General features: G+C 42.5%; 1 protein-coding gene across 12 annotated transcripts in view; it reads left to right on the top strand.

Annotated features, from left to right (window-relative positions):
- Positions 1–7,146: 7,146 nt before the first annotated feature.
- LOC133448914 (inositol 1,4,5-trisphosphate receptor type 1-like) overlaps positions 7,147–7,431 on the top strand; it is a 116,812-nt gene continuing 116,527 nt past the window's right edge. For all 12 annotated transcript variants that reach the window (XM_061727904.1, XM_061727903.1, XM_061727894.1 and 9 more), the window contains exon 1: positions 7,147–7,331. The gene's annotated coding sequence lies outside the window, so the exon portion shown is untranslated. The remainder of the gene's footprint in view (positions 7,332–7,431) is intronic.

The raw sequence follows: 7,431 nt of genomic DNA, 5'->3' as shown, positions 1-7,431 counted from the left end.
AACCACCTTTCTCGTGAAGCCGTTTTGAGAAGGCAGGTTAACTTGCCAAACTATTCCTGTAAAGAACATGAAAGCGTTCATCAGTCAGTCAGAAGAAGACTCATGGCTGCATCAGACTGGAGACTCCATAAAAAAACAAGGGCTTCATGATAAAAGATAAAATCGTAAATAAGATTAAAATGCAATTTGGGTTTTCTTCAAAATTGCACCTCTTTTTTGCAGCCTCATTTTGATTTAGCCTAATTACTTTTAGCTAAGTGTCTTGGTAGACCTGGGAGGGCAGAGGAGAGGATGATCAGGACAGCCATGCAGCACCGATTACTGGGTGAGTGAGCGGCGAAGAAAGCACGACTGGCAGGCATATCTGATGAGGGAGCAGATGTCCTCGCCTTGAATCCTGCAGTCAAATCACAAGAGAAAAGAAAAAGAAAATGACAACTATCTGCTGGGTCTCAGCTGGCCAAGGTAGTTCCAAGCCCAATTTGAGACGTTTCCTCCAGCTTTGTTGTGTTATTGGCTGGCCGAGACTTTTGAGAGGGTTTTATCCGAGAGAACGTCCTGCAGCCGACAGCACCATGGTTTAAGGTTCAGACACAGCCCTGGTTAACAAAACCTTCATGCCTGCAATAAAACAACAGCTCGGTGAAGGTGAACACTGAGAAACCAGCATGTGGCTGTTGAACCCGAGCATCAGATCCGGCTTCACCGCCAGAGTAAAGTCTCTCAAAGCTGCTCTTCACAGCAGAACATCACCAGGACTCACTCCGGATCTCCATTTTTGTCATTATTTTTTTAAATGATCTCTACGGTGTCTTGTTCTGAATAGGGCTGGGTATCGATTCAAATGTCAAGAATCGATTCGATTCAGATTCTTAATATTCAGAATCGATTATCATGATTCGATTCGATATTGATTTGGCTTAGTGTTATTTAAAATGTTTTTTGAGCGGTTGCCTGAATTATATGACTGTAAAATAACTAGTAAAATAATAATTTCACAATAATTATTGTGAAATAACTAAGAAATAAATAACTCAAACAGGCCTTTCAATATCCATTTAAAGTGCAAAAAAAGAAAGAAATTGCAACAGTTCATGCAGTAAACAAATCATTTTAGCTTATCTAATTTATTCTGTCACCACGCACACATATTGCCATGAAGCACCTGGCATTTTTCAGAAGTGTCATGACAAACTGTGTGTCCGACTACTGGGATTAAAGTTCACCTGGCGAAAATGATGAAAAAAATTTAAAAAATCGATCTTTAGACATAAGAATCGATTTTTAGGAATTAATATGAGAATCGGTTACGAATCGGAAAATCGATTTTTTTCAACACAGGCCTAGTTCTGAATGGGGTGCAAGGGTGGTGTGGTGTTTTCTGCTGTTTCACTTCATCTTAAGGTGTCACGAGGGGGGTGGGTGTCAAACCGACTCCATCACAGATGTGAACTCGAATCTGCTCCAGGAAACCTGCGCCGAGCCCGGCAGGAAGTTCTGTACAGATGCACGAAGGGTGCCGGCGCACAGAACCGCACCTGTGCCTTTCTGTTTTTAAAGTATAAACCGGCATGAAGGAGGAGCGCGCTGAGAGTCACCCCGACATTCACTTCAAGTGGAAACTGATTCGAACAGAAAAGGGACATGCAAATGAAGACCTAAATGACCAGGACATTTTATGAATGAAAGATGATGCTTCCAGTCTGGATGCTATAAATAGCTGCAGCGCTGACTTTGTGAGCACAGCTGCTTCAGTCGTTGTGAACAATGTGCTAATAAATTTAAGATTTAATATGCAGTCAAACGGGCTCCATTTGGACGTTAAAACTGGTCACCTACAATGGCCCATCTGTTCATCGGTCGCTGGTGTTCAGCCGTCCTCCTCGTCCTTTTCATGCACCTGGTGCTCTCAGCTGATGCGCTGCTTCATCCTCAGAGCCCTGAAAGAACCGTTCTGCTCCAAACCTGCACATCTGAGTGATCTCTGACTTTTCTTGATTCAGCCATTCATTTCTGTTTGTAATTTAGGAGCTGAGACCAACAACTGAAACAGATTTCCGTCTTTGCGTGTCCCAGATGAGTGTGTCAGTTCCATATCTTCCCTGCTATGACTGTCATCTCACGTCTGTTTAATTGGGGTTTTTGTACACAATTGCTGATTAGGAAAGCACCAGCATCCAGTCATGGGCTAAACTGCTCCCCGCTCACACATCTTTAATTGGTGCATATTTTTACGTCAGTCTTTTTACAGGAGCAAAATCATTAGGTTGTAAAAGTATTTCAATTTTGAACATGATTGTAATTTATTCCTCTGCACTTTAGGTGTCATTGTCATTTTAAGATGCAGAAGAAGCTGCAGTGACGGGTGAAGGGCGGACTTGTGAAGGTAGTGAGAGTGAGGCCCAGAGTCCTCTGGGGCCACTGATCCTCGGGGATTACTGCCGTCAAAGCAGCTTATGCTACAGAACAGGTTAAAGGGTGACTTTCCCCTGAGCAGCAAATCTGAGCAGCACAGGTCTTCAGAAACCCCAATTCATTCAGAAATTAGACATTTGGTATATAATCTGCCCGCCCTGCACGTGTGCGGCCCGTCGCACTGTTAGTGTCGTACCCAGGTTCACGTGGTCAACTGATGATGCTTCATAAAAACAACACATATGAAGGAAAAAAAAGCAAAGAAAAAGTTATTTTTCAAAGTTATGCAACACAATCAGGAGGCCTAATTAGAATATCTCTGCCGTTGCTCTCATCACACGACTTCCACCGGGGATTTGCAGGCCATTAAACCGCTATAATTGTCTTTTATTTTTAGGGAGGTAGATCTCTACCTCATGCGAGCGTGCCTTTTACCACGATGACAAGAAAAATAAGTGGGGTCCCTGTGTTTGAGGTGGACACGTGAGCAGCAAAGTCTTCGACCACACTTCGTGTTTCAGCTCGTTGTTTCCACGTTCCAGTTCCTGCTCGGCGGTTGTCGAGGTCGGCGAGATCAACGCAGGAAGCCTCCGCCGATGGCCCGCTCTCATGCAAGTCTTCTGAACAGGGGACGACAATGCTGCAGCTTGTCTTGCTGTGTGTGTGTGTGTGTGTGTGTGTGTGTGTGTCTGTGTGTGTGTGAGAGAGAGAGAGATCCGAGCAGGTGAATAGGATGCTGGCCTGATTCAGCAGGGGGGGTAAAGTCTCAGTATTTACATGTCACCGTCTGAAAAGGGCTGAGACAGAACGGTGGACTGATGTTTGCTTTCCACATTTCATCTTGCTGTGTGGTAGTTTCTTCCACTTGTATTGTGTTGATAGTGATTTTTACTTGCATATTGATTATGAGCAAGTCATTGTGTGGAAGTGAAACGATTATCGGTCATGAACGTCGGACTAGAACTTCTTAATAACGAGCCATAATCTATTGTTCTGGTTCCCAGCGGCATCAGGCCCTCGGGGGTTGCTGTCCCAGATCCAGAGTTACGGAGCCCTCTCTGTCGCTCTTCTTAACAAAACTTGGCTCGAGTGAGATTTTGGAACTTATCCTTTGAGATAAAATCAAGGTCGAGCAGATTGCTACACGGCAGTTTGACATTTCTAATGAATGCGAGCGCTTCGTCTTGCAGCCTTGGCCCACACAGAGGACTGTCTGTGCCTCAGACAAGGAAACCACAAACCATCGTGCCCACACAGAGCTGTGATGGGAAGGCCTTAGACGGCACACCAGAACGCTCGCTTGAGCGTGCACAATGATCGGCCTCACAGTCTGCGCTCCTACACAGAGGGTCGCTGCGTTTTCTCATCCCACTGTCTCCGGAGCGCCGTAGCGATGCAGACGTGGAAAGCTCGGCGGTTATAGAGTCAGTCTGCAGAACCGGGCACGACGCATCACAGCCACCTCCCTCCCAGCCTGGGCTCTCGCTCATGACTAGTGGTGGGGGAAAAAAATCAATATTGCAATATATTGTTGCGCTCTCTGTTACAATAAATTATCGATAAACTGACGGCAAATATCGATATTTTTTTTACAACACACATAATGGATTTACGCGGTTGTCACCGCACTATTGTTCATGCACTTCAATTAGTCCAGCTGCACAGTGTTTACATTTACAAGACTAGGAGGCAGTGAGGTACTATGCAAAATTAAGTTGCTTACTGACTTTTCAGTATTAGAAACAAAGCAGTGCACTGTCCTGGTTTATTTAAAAAATGTTATTAATGTTCATGCACTTTAATTTGTCCAGCTGTACAGTATTTACACATACAAGCCTAGGAGGCAGTGAGGCTTTATACAAATGCACTTTCTTTCTACATTGTATGAAGTTTTGGCATTGAATAATTGCTTAACTACAGACATTTTCCTTTTTATGGGTATTTTTTCTTTTTCAGTCACTTATATCGTGATATATCCTTGATGGAATTTCTTACAATATATGGAATATCGTGTATCGTGATATTATCGTTATCGTGGGCCATATATCGCCACAGTATTGAATCGTGAGTTACCCATATCGTCCCACCCCTACTCATGACCCTTGAAAACAGGAAGTCCATGTGTCTTCACAGCCCCCCCCATCGCTGTCTAAAGCACTGGAGTCGGGCTCCGAGTGCAGAAACACCAGCAGGGTGAATGAAACCCTGATCAAACACTGAAGCTACAACTCAGTGTTTCTGAAATCCTAAACGCTGACACTTCTAAAGCACGTTAGCAGTTTGGGCCTTTTTTATTTTTGCATATATTTTCTGCAGGTACGCTGTATCCATGACAACTGACTAGTGATGTGTTACCAACTTTGCTGGATGTCTAATTTAAGTGAAGCCTGGAAATAAAAATGTTACCATCTGAGATGTTTTGAAAGCATGATTTTGATGTCCCAGATCACATTTGGACCCACGGGTGGTTCATTTCCCAGACAAAGCAGTCCCCACCCCTTCTTTCATCCACCCCTTTATTCTACTTTGACATACTATGTTTAATATTTTGTTAATACTGCATAAAGTAGTAAGAACAGTCAGTTGCTGGCAGCGCTGAAGGTGACGTCACTTGCATATTTCAGGTATTCCACTGCATTACCTCACCCAAGTATTTTATGTGAGCACAAAGAAAATAAAAGCATTAAAATGCAAATCACCGTGTATCTTAATTGAAGTGAGTTATTGGCCCGAGAACGCTCTGCAACATAGCATTAAGTAGTCATTTCCATGTCAAAGCGCTCGGAGCAGAGACGGGAATGCAGAAGCAGAAAAGAAGCCCTGCTTTTAACGGTAATGGCACTCATCCTCCCTCATTTACGCCACCCTCGCTCTTTAGATCCTGTAACTAAGGAACTGAATTAAGACCTAATCAGTGGGTTTGCTAACTGCGACCGGGTCCATTTTAGGGATGAAAGTGCTCCATTCTGCTCACGCCTCCCGTTGTCTCCTGTAATTATGGACTATCAAGGTCCATTCATCAGCACTTGTGGATCTTAAATCAGGGAATGCTTCATACTTGAACCCTTTAAAGCACAAAATACGAAATAATAAACAAGTTTATTTGAAGTGTTTATTTGAATTTAAATTGGCTCCAGCACCAAATCCTGACAAACATCATCCCAATGGAATAGAAGAACAATCTCAATTTTGTTTTTTACTAGTTTCTAAATAGTTATTCTTGTTTGTTTCCTATGAACATACTGGTTTATTAGTTTTATATTTGTATGTATGTGTACAAAAGTCCAGTTACTAAATATGTAACAGTCTGTGAGCAACAATGTAAACCAGATCAATCAAATTCAATTGAAAATTCAGTTAAGAATGCTTTATTTATCCCTGAAGGGAAATTAATTGTTGCAGTCATGATTAAAGAGTCACTGTAGAGTTTTGTTGTTGGGCAGGAAGGTTTTTCTGCAGCAGATCTGAAGGCTCTCCGACCGGAGACACTGTGTTGTGAGGAGCATGCTCAGGGTGGGCCCTGATCATCCTCGTTTTATGAAGCATCCTCCTTCACATAATCAGCTCCAGAGCCTCCAGAACAGTTCCCAGAACAGTTCCCAGACCAGTTCCCAGACCAGTTCCCAGAACAGTTCCCAGACCAGAACCAGCCTTCTGCAGCAAGCAGCCATCATGAGCGGCGCTATTCTAAAGTCAAATATTTTAAATTATGGTCTTATTATACTGTTGATCCATACGCATTTTAATCTGCATGGAACAGTTTTTTAATGAATTCATTATTTAATAGTAAAATAGTTAAAAAAAATAAATAGATAAAAAAGAAAGAATGAAAATATGCCCTACAAACCCAGAATACATCAGCTGTCTGACAGGATGCTGCTCACAGACTCGTGTCTTTATTCCCTTTTCTGTGCAAAATGGTGTGCATGCTTATGTTTTTGACTTTATACACAGATTTGTCCCTAGAATTTTAAATGAGGTTGGGAAAAGATCATTTTATTTTAAAGCTCCATATGATTGGAATAATCTTCCCCTCTTTTTGCGTTCTATTACCTCTTTTCATTGTTTTAAGTTGGCATTATATTCTCATCTTAAAACAAATGGCCTATGTTTTTAATTTATTTATGTATTTTTTTGCATCCTTTTTTCTATTTATTTATTTTTTATTTTATTTATTTATTTATTTATTTATTTTTTCTTCTCTCTCTGTTATGTTATATTTATCTCATTGTTTCGGTTATTTAATTAGCCTACTTTGTAACTAGACTTATGTGGTAGGGGTTGTGTGTGGGAGGGAGTGAGCAAGATGTCTGTTTTTGTTTTATGTCATGTATGTTTGTACTGTAATGTAATATATTGTAATGTTGTATGTTTTATGGGACCCCCTTGAAAATGAGATGTTACATCTCAAGGGGCTATCCTTTAATACATTCTAAATACAGATTAGTGATCAGTGCATTGTTGTGAAATTAAGGAGAAACACAAAAGTATTTGTTTAAGGAGATTACAAAAAAACATATGTCTGTTCTTTCCTTCGTATGGCTTTGAATTACTCCACTAAGAGTTAAAGTAACTATCAATTGTGATTTAATAGGCCACCTACTTCTTTCACCCCAAAGTCGAAAAGAGGATTAGTGCTCGGAGAACTCCATTACCCAGAACCCCCCGCTGCTATATAAATAGTAACCAATGGGCGTTCCTGCGGTGACATGTGGAGGAGGTAAGAGGAGGATTGTTGCCGAGGACACGTTCAGCTGTCAGAGATAACGCTGCCCGTGCTACTTTTACCTGGAGTTTCACCGCCATGGACTTAGCGGAGGATAGCGCCGTGGAAATGATCCCGTGCTGACCCACTTCTCCCTGCGTGGCCGTGTCTCTCTCGCCGCCTCGTTCACGCCGTGTGTCGCTCCTGCCAGGTAAAAACCCTGCGTGTTTGTGCGGTTGCCCCTCAAGACGCAGAGCCTACGGCGTAGGGTACGCGGCGACGCACACCGTACGGTGTGCGTCGCCGCGTAC

The sequence above is a fragment of the Cololabis saira genome, chromosome 8, assembly GCF_033807715.1.
Source record: "Cololabis saira isolate AMF1-May2022 chromosome 8, fColSai1.1, whole genome shotgun sequence".
Taxonomy (NCBI): domain Eukaryota; kingdom Metazoa; phylum Chordata; class Actinopteri; order Beloniformes; family Belonidae; genus Cololabis; species Cololabis saira.
The sequence above is the reverse complement of the archived record's forward strand: the minus strand, read 5'-3'. Positions and strand labels throughout refer to the sequence as shown.